This window comes from Clarias gariepinus, chromosome 4, assembly GCF_024256425.1.
Source record: "Clarias gariepinus isolate MV-2021 ecotype Netherlands chromosome 4, CGAR_prim_01v2, whole genome shotgun sequence".
Taxonomy (NCBI): domain Eukaryota; kingdom Metazoa; phylum Chordata; class Actinopteri; order Siluriformes; family Clariidae; genus Clarias; species Clarias gariepinus.
In genome coordinates this window covers 40,133,758-40,148,753 of record NC_071103.1, presented here as the reverse complement: position 1 = coordinate 40,148,753, position 14,996 = coordinate 40,133,758, and the positions used below count along the sequence as shown (strand labels likewise).

The following is a 14,996-nucleotide window of genomic DNA, read 5'->3' as shown; positions in this document are numbered from 1 at the left end:
TTCCCAGCTTGTCTGATTGACATAGAGGCTGCTCTTGTGTGGTGGTCATCAAAGTGATTCACACGTGACAGGAAATGGAAGGTCTGCAAAGTGAAAAATTGTCTGAACAGTGTCCTCACCTCATAAGCCGGATGCAGATTCGTTGCGTGATCTGTACACAAGACACAAAACCTCACACCCGAATAGGTTTTAATATCCACTGGACCTCTTTCCAGGTGTTTCCATAAACCCTTCTCACCTCCAGGTTTGTCATGCTCATAACAACAGTTACAATGGAGTCTGTGAGGAAAACAGGACTTGATGTCATCCACTCGGGATATGGTATATCGGGTTAGTGTGAGGGTTTGGTTCCATTTTTTGACCAAAAGGAGACCAGAACTTCAGCTGGGGTTTCCGCCTCGGGTTATACTCTGTATTATCCTCAACTTCTGACTCTTCCTCCTCTAAATCCTTCTCACTGTCAACCTGGCTTCTTTCCTTCTCATCACTGTCTTTGTCAAATGGTTATATGGTATATCCATGGGAATGGTTATCTGAATCTGTCATATTTTAACTAAAATTTAAAATCTCATATTGTTGATATCTTTCTGATGAAAACACTTTTATATTATTCCTTTCCACACAATTTTATTTATTTATTATTTTTTTTACAAGGTTAAAGAAAGTAGGTACAGGTTACTACCGAGTACCCACTGTTTGGCCCTTAAGAAAACATTTCCTCAGATGTATAATAAAATAAAAACCTAAGCTGCTCTGTATAAGGGCATCTGCCAAACCTGACCTAACCTGACTGCCAATCAGTCAACTTTTTCTTAAATTTTTCTTAAGTGTAAGTAAAGTTCTACTATCTAATTCTTTGTTTGTTCAATGATTTACTTTAAAAGAACTTCATCTTCACGGCAAAAATATTCTGAGCTAAAGCCCCAAATGGTTGGGGTTAACATCGCCATTAGTAAGGCCAAGTTTTTACATTAACCTGTTACAGTATGCAGACACTGCAAAAGTGACATCCAACACAGAACAGTATTTTGAATATAAGAAGATTTATTTAACATATCCCCAATTTTCAGTACAATTACATTAAAGCAAAAAAAGAATTAATAAACCTCTAACTAGACCTTCTATTAATTTCAAGCTTTACACTGTTCTATTATTTTGATTTATTTTGCATACAGTACTGTATATTAAAATGTATAAAGTATAATAATGTATCTGATTCTTATGATGTATTCTAAGTTATTACAATTGTAACTTTCTCTAAGTTTATTTCTCATTTTAGTGGAAGTGTGTTGTGGTGAGTATTAATTAATTTTGTACCATATAACACATATAAATATGAATCACACATCTACATAACTTATAGAGAAAGGCTTGTTACATTAACATTCTTTTGGATTTGCATGATATAGGGAGTAGTGATCACTGACAATTCCTTTTATTTTAATATCAAATCAAAAGAAAAGCAATCCTGCATTCATACAATGATTTTGTTGTGAAAATATTCTCACACACACAAAAAATATTTTGTTTAATTTCTTTTGGATTTGCAGGGGAAGGAGATTTGACCGAATCAAGTGATGATGCTGATACACCTGGTAAACCTTTTTACTCCTTATTTTTATTGTTAATAAGCTTATTTATTTTTTCATTATATTTTTTACATAATCACATCATCTTTATCAAGTATAAATGTGATTAAGTATGTCATATTTTAACAGAAATTAAAGGTCTCATATTATTGAAAACACTCTCATATGTACAATTAGATGCACATGATTCTATTTTCTTTTAGTTTAGGAAACGAGAAAAAGAAAACTAAGTAATTAAAGTGACTTTCCACCCTTTCAATACAGCCTCTTACATCCAGAATCAGTAGTTGGTGCTCAGAGTTTGCTACTAATAATGCTTTAGTTATTACAAAAAACAACACAGAACACTTGTTAACATAACTCATAGCAGCTATAATAATAATAATAATAATAATAATAATAATAACAACCTATATTATGGAGAAATTAACAAACATAAACACCTCTGTCCTGAAAACTTACCTTACTAGAGAAACTACCAGTTTTTTAGTTCCATGACTAAACAAACACACAAACTGCACTTATAAATCAATAATTACTTAATAACAGCGCTTATGAATCGATACTAAGCCATTAACGAGGCGGTAATGTTGGGAGGGAGCAGCTGAAAGATTTGAACATGCTTCAATTTTCCTCCCAACATGAATGATGCTGATGAACATATCAGAATTCAGTAAGTGGCCGATACCGAACTCTACAGTGTCTTCCAGAGGTCATAAAGAATTTGCATCGGTCTAGATTCTGAAGCAAATTTGTCTCATAAATAGGGGCCTAAAATAATTGTTATACTATACTAATTGTTTTAATAATTGGACAGGAGTAAGAAGTGCAAGTCTGTAATAAGGAATGAGCCGAAGCAATTAAGAAAAAACTGTAATTATGCTATTTAATGTTCACCATATTGATGATAAAAACATAAATGTCACTATTCATTGTGCTTTATTAAAACATGTTTTACGATTTAGAATTATAAGATTAAAAAGTATAAGCTACGGTTATTGACATATCCATTAATTAAGTGACTTTTTATATGATTCAATTTCTTTTTACAGAAAAACCTGGAAGACGATGGAGTAATCCGGGGGATGTTCCCAACAGTAAGTCTATGTGCAGTGCTGTCAGTCAAAGTGTAAACCAATGTATTAGCACTGATACGGCTAGCATATCAATCTGTGGTCATTTATTAATTATTGGCACCCTGCCATGGTTTTACTATATTTTATACACCTACAGAGAATGTTTGATGTTTTTTTTGTTTTATTTGATTAACCACGATGTCAGTTTCACTGACATTTGTGTGTGTGTGTGTGTGTGTGTGTGTGTGTGTGTGCAGTGTGAAGACAGACCTCAAGAGAGAAAACGCAAGAATGGGAGACAGATGATTACAGTAAAGGACATTAGAGAGCATTTACACACCAGAGAAATGATCTTTCTGTTCTATATGTTACTGATGTGTGACACTGTAACTATTACAACACTCTCTTACGGGTCCTAGCTAGTATCAGCTGACTAACGAGTCTAGCTTACTCTCTAGATTAGAGTTATTATTGTCAGTAATACAGATGAAATACAGATTGGTGTAACTCTGGGGATCAGGAGGCTGTTAGTCTTTGCTGTAGCAGCTACAGTTAAAGAGGAACGTCACATTAGTTACTGTTCCCAATAATACACATGCTGTTATTTTGTAATGTTTAAACAATGTTGAAATATTTTCCGTTCAGTCCATTGTGACATGTCTCCTTATACTACCTCACTATCCATAACTCCTCTATATTTTTCCCCCCTTGCCTCCTGATTGGTCAGCTCAGCACTTTCCTGAAAACTAAAACTCCTGCACTCCAGCTGCCCCGCCTCCACCTCCTGTTAGATTACACTCATAACGTCTGCTGGAGATTTAATAAAATAACAAAGTGTAAAAGCAGCTTAAATATGAATATGTACTGTAGGCTGTGCTCTTCACAGAGCATTTGAACCTCTTTAGCCAGTTTAATAATCTGTTAATAAGCTGACTGTGAGCTGAATCAGAATGAGAACGTTCATGAAACTATTTCAGAATAGAGTAAACTGTCTGAACGAGATGAATAAAGATTTTATATATATATATTGGGTATATGTCTATCTGTTTCCTTTCAGTTTCAAAATGTGTGTGTGTGTTTCATAACATATCTGGCTCCCTGTTTTGAATTATCTACTGAAAATCTTACTGTAAAAACGTTTTAGTTAATAATGTGTTGGGTTTTGGGAAAATATACTATATGTTAAAGTATAATACATCAAACTGTCATATACTGCAATGTATACCAAAAAAGACAAATAAATATTTTTTTCAACATAATCTCCTTACTTTTCAATACACTTTGTCCATCCGTCCAAACACTTTTCGTATTACCTCATTAAAAATGTTGTTGGCTGAGCTTTGAGCTAGAAATGCACCGCTATATTCAGTTCTTCATCAGAAGTGAAGCATTGTTCTTATATGACTGCTTTTAGGGAAACAAACAGATGAAAGTCTTATGAAGCGAGATCAGGACCATAAGGAGGATGCGTTAACACCTCAAAACAATGTTTCTGCAAATTGTTGACGGTGTGGGCAGAAGTGTGTGGACATTTAACGTCATGTGAGATCACATCAGCTCATTTTTTTATTTTATTTTTTTAGATTTTTTAGGATTCTGCCTATAGACACATGCAAATTTAATTGTTTATAATACCAAAACTATTATACTATTATGTAAGTATATACATGGTGTCAATGTAAAGCAAACTGAATTTACATTTGATGTTTTTTTAAGTAAATTTTTAATCTCAAACATATTAATTGGTGAAGGGTTAAACATCAAACAAATAGGCAACTTCTTTTCTTTTCTTAAATACTTTTAAAAGCTGTAAAATCATTGTATGTGCTTCAATAAGTAAAATTACAGAATATTTTGTTAATATATCTCTAATGTCTATACTAGTTTTTAGGCAGGCCGGCAGTCAGGAGTGGTATGTGTACTGTAACTCAACAGAGAGACAGAAAAAGCGTGAGGCAGTGAGAATAGAAGAGAAGAAATAATATTGAGATGTGGTGAGATATGACAGTCACATAGTGTATGCACCCAGAAAGTTCCCAGGGCAGAGGGGGTCTGTGTCACAACCCGTCAAGCTACAGCTCTGCCATGATCATATAAGCACTCCTGTTCCACGTTCCCAACCACCCCTTACATCTCACCGGCTTATTTCCCGCTCTCAACACACCTGTGCGTTATCACCAATTATCCTCCTTACTTATTTAAACCGCACCCAGTCACCGTCACGGTGCCAGATTATTGAGTGCTCTCCTTAGCCCAATTTTCCAGCGATTTTTCTATGCTTAGTTTTCTTGTTGCTGACTACACTTTGTTTTTCCCGACCTCGCTCTTGCTTCACATCTTGGATTTCCACACTCATGGACTCCTCACAGAATTTTTCAACCATTGCATGTATTTAACGACAACGAACTCGGATCATGGACTTTCTCCTTTCCTCTTTGGATTTGAACCCGACTCGCGTTTGACCACGAGTAAATGCGGTGAAACCAGCAATCAACTTGTGAAGTTTCTCCTTGCTCTCGTCGGCTCTCCTCTCTCCAGCTCTCCTCTCTTTTACTGTGCTGTAATGTATATGTGACAAATAAAGACTTAATTATAATATATAAGATGAATGTATATTTAGTGCAGAGCGCAAGCCGGGACTCCGGCAGAACTAACTATGACATGATAATTCATAAGAAGAGCCAGAAGGAAACACAGATAGGGGGCACTGGGATGTAAAGCGGCCAATCACTTTACTGTCAACAAAACTGAGCAAGACAGAATCTAAACATACCAGTTCACCATAATACTCTATGTCCATCCATGCTTTTTATGTCAAAAGTAGTATTTTAAAATCAATGCAAAATTTCACAGGGAGCCAATGAAGTGAAGATAAGATAGGGGTGATGTGCACGTATTTTCTGGTTCTAGTGAAGACACTTGCTGCTGCATTCTGAACTAACTAAAGCTTGTTTATGCACCTAGCTGAACAACCAGACAGTAAGGCATTACAATAGTCCAACCTAGAGGTGATAAAAGCATGAACTAGTTTTTTCTGCATTGTTTGACAATATATTCCTTAACTTGGCAATATTTCTGAGGTGGAAGAATGCTATCCTGGTAATATTATCTACATGTGCTTTAAATGAAAGGCTTGAATCTATAATCACACCGAGGTCTTTTACTGTTGCACTTGATGGAACAGAAAGGCCATCTAAAGTTACAGAGTGATCTAAAATCTTGCTTCTAGTTGCATGCGGTCCTATGATTAGAACTTCTGTCTTATCAGGATTAAGCAGAAGGAAGTTAATTAGCACCCATTTTTTATGTCCTGCACACATTGCTCAACTTTAGTAAGCTGGTTTTTCTCATCTGGTTTTGCTACAATGTATAACTGTGTGTCAACAGCATAACAGTAAAAACTAAGACCATGCTTACGAATTATGTTGCCCAAAGGAAGAATGTAAATGGAAAAAGCAGTGGGCCTAAAACCAAACCCTGTGGAACACCAAACTGCACTAGAGAACATGCAGAATAATCACTATTTAAATCTACATACTAATAATGATCGGTCAAATGGGATCTGACCCAGGGTAGGGCCGTTCTCTTAATTTCTACCACGTTTTCTAATCTGTGAAAGAGAATACTATGATCAGTGGTGTCAAAAGCTGCACTGAGGTCGAGTAACACAAGCATGGTGCCGAAACTCTGGTCAGAGACCAATAGGAGGTCATTTACTACTTCAATGAGTGCTGTTAATGAGTGTTGTGATGAGACTAAATCCTGATTGACACAGTTCATTTATGCTATTTCTATGTAGATATGAGCATAGCTGCTCCGCTACTATCTTTTCCAGAATCTTAGAGATAAAGGGAAGGTTTGATACCGGCCTGTAATTGGACAGCTGACAGGGGTCGAGGTCAGGTTTCTTAGTTATTAGTTTAATAACTGCTAATTTAAAAGATTTTGGAACATACCCAATGCTGAGTGAGGAATTAATTATTTTTTAAAAAGAGATTCTGTTATTTTTAGCACTCTTTTTAGATCCGTTTCAGAAAATGGATCTACAGGATCTAATATACAGGTTGATGAATTTGCAGAAGAGAAGTGTGAAATTAGTTCATTCTCTTCAAGGGGAGTAAATTAATTCTACAGTAGGTTCAGATTTGGTGTGGTTAGTTTATTATCTGCATCAATTACATTGTCCGGTTTCAAAGCCTTAATTTTATGCCCAATATTTCCACTTTTATTATTTAGAAAGTTCATGGTCCTCACTCCTGCACAATATTGTTGTGGAGATTTCTGCAGTGGTCTTATTTCTGGTTAATTTGGCTACGGTATTAAATAAAATCTAGGATTATTTTTGTTATTTTCTATAAGAGTGGAGAGATATGTTGATCTAGTTACACTAAGAGCTTTTCTATAGTTCAGGATGCTCTCCTTCCATGCTATTTGAAATACTAACAATTCAGTTTGACTTTTGACGTTTTAAAGTGTGTGTGTGTGTGTGGTTGTCATACCAGGGGAGAGGTTCTTATCTCTAATTTCTTTTTCTCTCTAGAAACAAACTGATGCTTTTCCTGCACTTTGAATCAATGTTGTGTTGAAAAGTAATTACACAATGAATATCTGTAAGCGCTCTGTTTCTTTGCTACTTCAACACGAATATTTACTACATTTACCATCTAATGGACAATTTATTTGCACTACCTTAATTCAGCTCTGTGTACTGGTCGGCGTGACATTATCACAGCGTATTGTATTGTGTCATGCTTTTTAATGTCATACGTGTCTTCTACAGGGTGGGCAGGCCATATGTTTCCATACATAAGGAAAATAAATGTTTTTATAAGAAACAATTTATTCCTATAATATTCTCTACATGTTTACCATTGTTTTAAAAACACATTTGATTACATCTGTTTGTTTTCTACCTTTAGTGATGTGAAACCATCGCCAGGAAGTGTTGTAGAGGTTAGTGTTATCAGTGGTTTTAACTTAGTAGTCTGACTAACATTACCTGTGTATATTCCTTGGATCCTACCTCGTCGTACATTGTGGTGCCTTTTTAATGACACTGGAGATACATCTGTTGATACGACTTGATTTTGGGTTTAAGATATTGCTCTTAGATTCAGAGGATGACGGTCCAGGTACTTGAGACCATGTTGCAACAGAAAACCAGTGTTACAGGTTTGTTTGTTTGCTTTATAATTTTTTTAAATTATGTATTTGGGGTGATAAATTCATGCATTTCTTTTTAAATATGTTCCTTTTTTATTGTTAGATAATACATGGACTTGTATGCATCTGTGATTACTAAAGAGGATGGTACAAAGTATAATAAAGTAAGATACAAAAAAAACTGGTTTGCTAAATATAAAACCTACATTTCACTGATTACATAGATTAAACATTCACGGTTTTCATGATTTATTCATTTATTATTATTTATTATTATTTAAAATCTGGCTCTTGCCATTGATAGAAAATGTGTCAGCAGATTTAACATCATGAGAGCCAATGTGTGGGTTGGGGCAGTCAGAGGATTTAAACGTGTCTCATGCTCAGAACTCACTGACATGTTTGTTAAGTTCTCTGATGATGCTGGCATATTTGAAGAGGGTCTTGATACAGGTGGACCAAGGCATGAACTTCTCACTTTGCTGATGAGCTGCCTACAGTGGCGGCCCATTTTTGATGGACCTGGTATACAATTCAGTTGGTATGTATTTAACACAAAAAGTTTATTAATTAAAAGGCATACTTACTGAGTGTGTGATTTGGCTTTACTTTTTATGACAGCTGTTAAGGAGGATGAGTATTTCTTGGCAGGAAAAATGATTGCCGTGTCAACAGCTCATGGAGGACCAGGGCCTCATTTTCTTTCACAAGACCTGGTAAACCACATTGTCGGCCAAACCACTTTCAGTGCCACTGTGAAAGATGTCACAGATGAGATTATAGTAAAAGCACTGCAAGAGGTACAGTATTGAACATAACTCCGGTGATTAGTAGGAAGGTTACTAAAATACTAAAGAAGTGTTAGGATTGTCAGGAGCAAATCTAAGACAGGGTTGCTTTTAAGTATTTAATAAATGTTGAATTATTTTACTTCCATTTTCAAAAAAGGAAATGTTCTTTTCAGATTAAGAATGCAGCCACTTTGGAGTCACTGCAAGAACTGATTTTGAACAATAGCACCCTGCTTCAGACTGCTAGGTGTTTTCGACGTGTGAACAGTATTGAGGAGAAACATGAGATTGTGGAAGAATATGTCAGGTGGTGTGTGATTGACAGAAACTACAGCGTAATTAAAAGGTACACTTCACTACAAAAATATTGCACATTGCATTCTTGGTAATTGTTTAATATTTATAAGAAACATAAAGCTATAACTGCATTGGTCTTAACAGTATTTCACAATATTACTTTTTTACAAAAAAAAAACAAAATAAAAATAAACTGATTGCATTAACAGATTTAAGGATGGACTTTCCACCCTAGAGTTTCTGACAGCACTCCAGAAGCATCCCCATGTTCTGACTCCTTTCCTTTACCACACTGAGAAGAAGCTGACAGCAACTGATTTGGAAGACCTCTTTAAACCAGAACTCAGGCCAGCAGGTAACAACCAGAGGCAAAAAGAATCCAAGACACTTTGCTTTTGGTTAGACTATCTCCTCAACTTTGAAGGTTTGTCATTGCTAGTTCAACAAAAAGATGTTCTGTTTTTGGTAAACTTGAGAAATCATTAAACCAATAGATGAAAGTAAGCCATTTTTCTTTTATAAAAATTTTGATTCATCTTTTAAACTTTCATAATTCATTTTCTTGTCGTTTTAGGACTGCTGATGCTTGCTACTGGCCTGACTTCACTTCCACCTGCTGGACTCACACCACTCCCATGCATTGTGTTTATTGCCAGTTCACCTTTCCAATGGCAAATACATGAACAAACACCCTCAAGTTAGCACTTTTAGACACATAAGAGTCTTTTTCAGAAACAGGTGGATTTTAGAATGTATTTAAATAGCCTTGCTTTGTTGCACATATATGGCATTAGTTTCAGATCAAGAGAATCAGGGTCATAAAACAAACAAAAAAATAATCTATCTATCTATCTATCTATCTATCTATCTATCTATCTATCTATCTATCTATATATATATATATATATAAAATACATGAAATAAAAATCTAGCAAGAACAAAATAATCTGATTTAAAAAATGAAAATCTTCATGTTCCATGGATTATCTCTGCTTTGGCACTATCATCTGCAAATGTCTTAGTCTTTTTAAAGGGTGTGTCGACCGAGAGTATCTGTGATGTAGTTGGGGTACTTTTAACCAATGTTGTTTTGTGGTACAACTCGTATTCAATTGAATGTAGTGATTCCCAGTGGTGTATCAAACCTGTTGTCAAAAAAGTTCTTTTTCTCTCTTTTGAGATTTTTGCAGAACAAATATTGCATATTACAACTTTGGTGTTCTCATCTGAAACTTTAAAGTACTTCCATATGGCTGACATGCTTTGTCTTTGATGGACAGACACGCGATATCAGACTCATCGTGATTGAGACCTAACCTTTGCTGCGAGGGTTTGGGAGGGGGCGCGACGACATAAATTTTCTATATGCGTTTTCGCTGATTTTTTTTTTTCAGGCCGATAATTTTCTGTGGTTAAAAAAAAAAGTCCACCATCCCTCCGAAGGGGAGGTTTAAAGGAGTCAACAGCCAATAAGGGTTGAGCAGAGCGCCATGTGACCAGAGTCGGCTCTCCTGTATTTTCCAGTGCGTCAATTGATCAAAATAAATAGCCATCCCTTTTAATTACCTTTAATAACTAGCGATGAGTCGTTCATGAATGATTCATTCTTTTTGAATGGGTCTTTAACGTCACTCAGAAGAACGAGTAGTCTCAGAGAGTGATTTATTCATTTTCTCAGAAATGAGTAGTTATCTCCTGAGTCTTCTGGTCTGAATTGTTCGTTCATGTGTCACGTGACTCCCATAGACGCTAAGTGACAAAAGAACGAACGATTTGGACCGTCAGATATGAGAGGTGAGCTGCTCGTTATGTTTGTTATAATATGTCCTTAGCTGCATCGTAATATTTTCATTACTGAAACTATAGCCAAAATTTGTGGGGGTCTGTTTATTAAAAATGTAACATTTTATTTTATTTCCAATTAAAAGGAAGAAATGAACTAAATGACTCAAAAAAGATTTGTTAATTTTGATTTCATTTTGGTTCATTTTAATGTAATGTAAAGAACCGAGTCACTAAAATGATCCAATCTTCCGGTCCGAAACATTCATGCTCTTGAATCTATTGCACTGAGTAGACGAGTCATTGAGGAGAACCGTTCAATTCTGTTTCCTGTGTACTGCATGGCATAAACCCCTCACATACCTGTCGCTCCTTCCGCAAAAATTTCAGACTACGGACGTTACATATTGAACATGGATTGAAACAAAACTGATACCATTATGAAACATACTATTGAAACGTGTATAACGTGTACAATTTTTTTAAATTAATTTTAATAATAATTGTTTTAAGATGTACAGAGATTTATTTATTTTTTACAAATTACTTGCCTATTAAAAAGTGAAGTGAAGACCCTTTGTTCACTCGTTCCCTACACCGTTCCCAGGTCCCTTTGAACTGAACATTTTGCCTGCGGTTTGGAATCACACTTATCATGGCTGAACACCCTGTGTAGTGCACTTCTCAGGGTACTTCAGCCCATTTGGAACGCACCTTCTGTTTCCTGTACATAACCTACGGAGGTGTTGAGATACTTTGCGCATGCGCGCCCAGTACAAAAAAAAAGAACAGGTAAAGCTAGCTAATCAGATAAAATAAACAATAACAGTTATACACATGTATTTATCTTTCCATTAAAACAATTTCCTCGCTAATACACAAAAAAAATAGGGACCCGTACCAAATCACCACGCTATGACTCACTTAGTGCCCTACCTAGGGTGGGCAGCACGCCCACCTTACGGCTGCCTAGTGCACCTACAGTAGTTAGGGTGTAACGCGCGATTTGGGACACAAACAGCCTTAGCGGGCCGCTGAAGGAAAACAACAGGAGTTAAAATGAACACGTCTACAGAATTAGACACCAGTGTAAATGTTTATTAAATGTTTACCTTCAATCTGTTGTATCTGGTGTGATAAATAACGCTCGCGGTTTTCTCCAGGCTTCAAACCAGGCGTCGTTTCCGGTTACCGAGGCAACCTGAGGCTCTGTGTGGAGCCTTCGGGAACAGGCTTCAAAATAAAAGTCTCATACCATTAAAAAATAAAACGTTTCCTCTTACAAAACTGTCTGTTCCTTGTTTTTCTTTTTTCTTTCTTTACACATTTCACATCAAGTTATGCCAATAGTTTATAATGATAATCCTGAGCATTATTTTTACTTTCACCTCACACCTTCAGGGTGTTGGTTTGGTTCTCCCTGTGCTTGGTGGGTTTCCTCTGGGTACTCCGGTTTCTTCCCACAGTACAAAGACATGCAGATTCGGCTAATTGGCTTTTCCAAATTGGCCAAATCGTGGTACCTCGACATACTAACGCGAATGACTCGAATATTCATTTTAAGACATGAAACTTTGTAAGATATTTGCCTCAGCATACAAAGCATTTTAACACATGAGCAAACGAGCTGAGCCGCACCGAACGCGACTATGTTGCATGTACGTCCTGGAGCTGTTCAAAATATGTTTGCGTAAGTGGAAAGCCAAGCGAAGCAAGTTTATATATATATATATATATATATATATATATATATTAGATTTTTTTGTGAAAGATTTAGTGAAGACATAGCATCATGGATCCCAAGAATCTTGCCAATGAAAGAAAAGAAAGGAAAGAAAGAAAGGTTTTTTCTGTACATTGGTCAGAACAGCTCGCTTTTTTTTAATGATATCTTTGTGTTTCATATACTGGAGGACCAGTAAACATCATGAAAGTCTGTTCAGCCAATTTTGTCACATCACCCCTTAAAACTGGCTCAACATCATTGATTTAAACTTGCCAGTTCTTCAGTTTTTGTTTGAAGTTAAATCTGTGCCAGAAATTAAATCAAAATGTTGAGTAAAAGGGACGTCATGAGCAGTTATGTGCCAGATTACCTCATAGCAGCCATCGCTTTTTTGGACGAATAAAGCCCTTTTTTTCTTGAGGTGGGCGTGGCTATACATGTCACTCAATAGTTAAATAATAAAATTATATCTATAAGTTACATTGTAAGGACCTTGCTGCTCTAGTTACAAACTTAAATAAGAGAACCCTCAAAGGGAAGAGGTGTGAATGCTTCCTAAAGCAGCTGTATCTATGGTATGCATTAAATAGAATTTATATAGTACTTTTAACAATGGTCTTTGCAGCTTTACAGAATACAATAATAAAAATAAATAAAAATGAAAAAAGTGTGAAAGGAAATACTTTTTTATTTGAGGAAATATGTATAAATAATATTCAGTTTGGAATTCATAATAGTTTAGGGGTTATACTTTTGAAACTGCATAGACCAGTGAGCATGTGATGACATGAAGAGTGACAGATTCTTACATTCTTTCAAATGAGAACATTCAGTCCGATTAAAAGGATATACAATTAATAACTGCTGGAATTGCACATTACTTTATTAAATTATTTGCTTAAATGTGTTTAATTATTGTCATTTGTAGAAAAAAAGCATGTCACGGCATGTCTTATTTGGAACCTGTTCTATAGTCATTCAACATTTTTAGCGGAACAAGCAGGTTTCATTTCTTTTAAAAGGAACAGATACGGAACAAAAAAAAATTATATTCACACACACACACACACACACACACACACACACACACACACACACACTGTATAAATGTATGTATGTCTTAAAAAATTAGAATATCATGGAAAAGTTTATTTATTTCAGCAATTTGATTAAAAAAGTGAAACTTATATAGATTCATTACACACAGACTGATATCTATGGAGTGATATCCCAGACATTTTTCATGGGGCGGGTCTATACTGTGGGGCGGGATTGTGTGGGGAGTGACGTCACTAATGACAAATCGCATATTTTCTTACTCTGGAGTGGACAGAGAAGCTATTACAAATAAATATATATTTTTTAGATCTTCTCCTGTTACAGACTGCTGGAGCTAAATCTGTCAGAAACGCTGCTTACTGGAGCTTTATACTTGGTGCATGACCAAGACCCAACAGTTTATTTACAGAAGAACACACAAGATTACAGAGAAATACCTCACAGGACACCAAACATATTACACTGTTAGGCTACAGTATGGATTATTTGTTTATTTATTTGTTTGTTTGTTTCATTTATTAATAATTATATTAATGTAAATTTAGAAGTAAATGATTACACAAACAATTTTTGTGCCAATAAAACAGATAATTTGTTAAATTAGAGTCGGGGTGTTTTTTATTATCATAAAAAAATTATAATTGTAAAGATATGTATAAAAATGAATGCACTTTGGTACAGTCTATTATAAGTTGCAAAAAATAACAATTAAATCAACAAAATTCAATAACTTTTTTGCTATAGAAATTTCAAATGTAAAACCAACTGTACTATAAAGCACTCTATCCTTGCTGATAACTACAACCCTCCCCTTTGCAATATTTAGTTTGATATTAATTCAGTTAATTTTTTTAATTAATTTTTGGCAAAAAAAAAAAAAAAAAGAAAAAAAAAAAACCTGAAATCAAACCAAATAAGAAAAAGGAATGGTTTTAGTTATTAGCAGTAATTGTCACGATTAGGTTGTCTGTGGGTATGTGGCATAATCGCAGAGGCTGTGACACGAACTTCAGATTAGTCTTTTATTGATGATATTGTGGCGTGGGCGAGGCGGCGGCTGACGACCAGCATGCCTTGCTGCCTTGCGGGGATGTCGGTGTGTGTTCACCATGTTGGGGAAAGGTGTTTGGGTTGGTCGCTTCGGCCCTGTTTGTGTGAGGGGTGTGTGACGTGTGAAATGTGCTCCAGTTCAAGCTAGTGCTGAATTGGATGTAGGCTCCTGAGTGAAGGTGCTGCTCATGCCATACCTGCTGTGTGCTAATAAAGTACTCCCAGCCATTGCATTGGGTAGCAAATAAGCTCACCCGTCTCTCCAGCATTCTTCCCGGCGTAAAAACGCTACATTGGTGTCAGAAGTGGGATGGAGAATAACGGGTTCGAGCGCACAAAGGAGGACCTTCTAAAAATCCAAGCGGGCCGCCGAGTAGCGGAGCGACTACTCGCGCAGAAGAAGCGTTTTCCTGGCGGAGCTAGCGCGAGCACACCACGTCAACCAACGCGGAGCGGGAAGCAG

General features: G+C 36.0%; 1 protein-coding gene and 1 long non-coding RNA gene across 2 annotated transcripts in view; one reads left to right on the top strand and one right to left on the bottom strand.

Annotated features, from left to right (window-relative positions):
• Window positions 1-11,677, bottom strand: part of ift140 (intraflagellar transport 140 homolog (Chlamydomonas)) — a 133,529-nt gene extending 121,852 nt beyond the window's left edge. The window contains exon 1 of the mRNA XM_053495082.1: window positions 11,657-11,677. The gene's annotated coding sequence lies outside the window, so the exon portion shown is untranslated. The remainder of the gene's footprint in view (window positions 1-11,656) is intronic.
• LOC128520727 (uncharacterized) lies at window positions 1,259-3,660 on the top strand. Its single transcript, XR_008357950.1, has 3 exons — window positions 1,259-1,595; window positions 2,642-2,686; window positions 2,923-3,660. It is a non-coding gene; the product is annotated as an uncharacterized LOC128520727 (long non-coding RNA).
• Window positions 11,678-14,996: the final 3,319 nt, after the last annotated feature.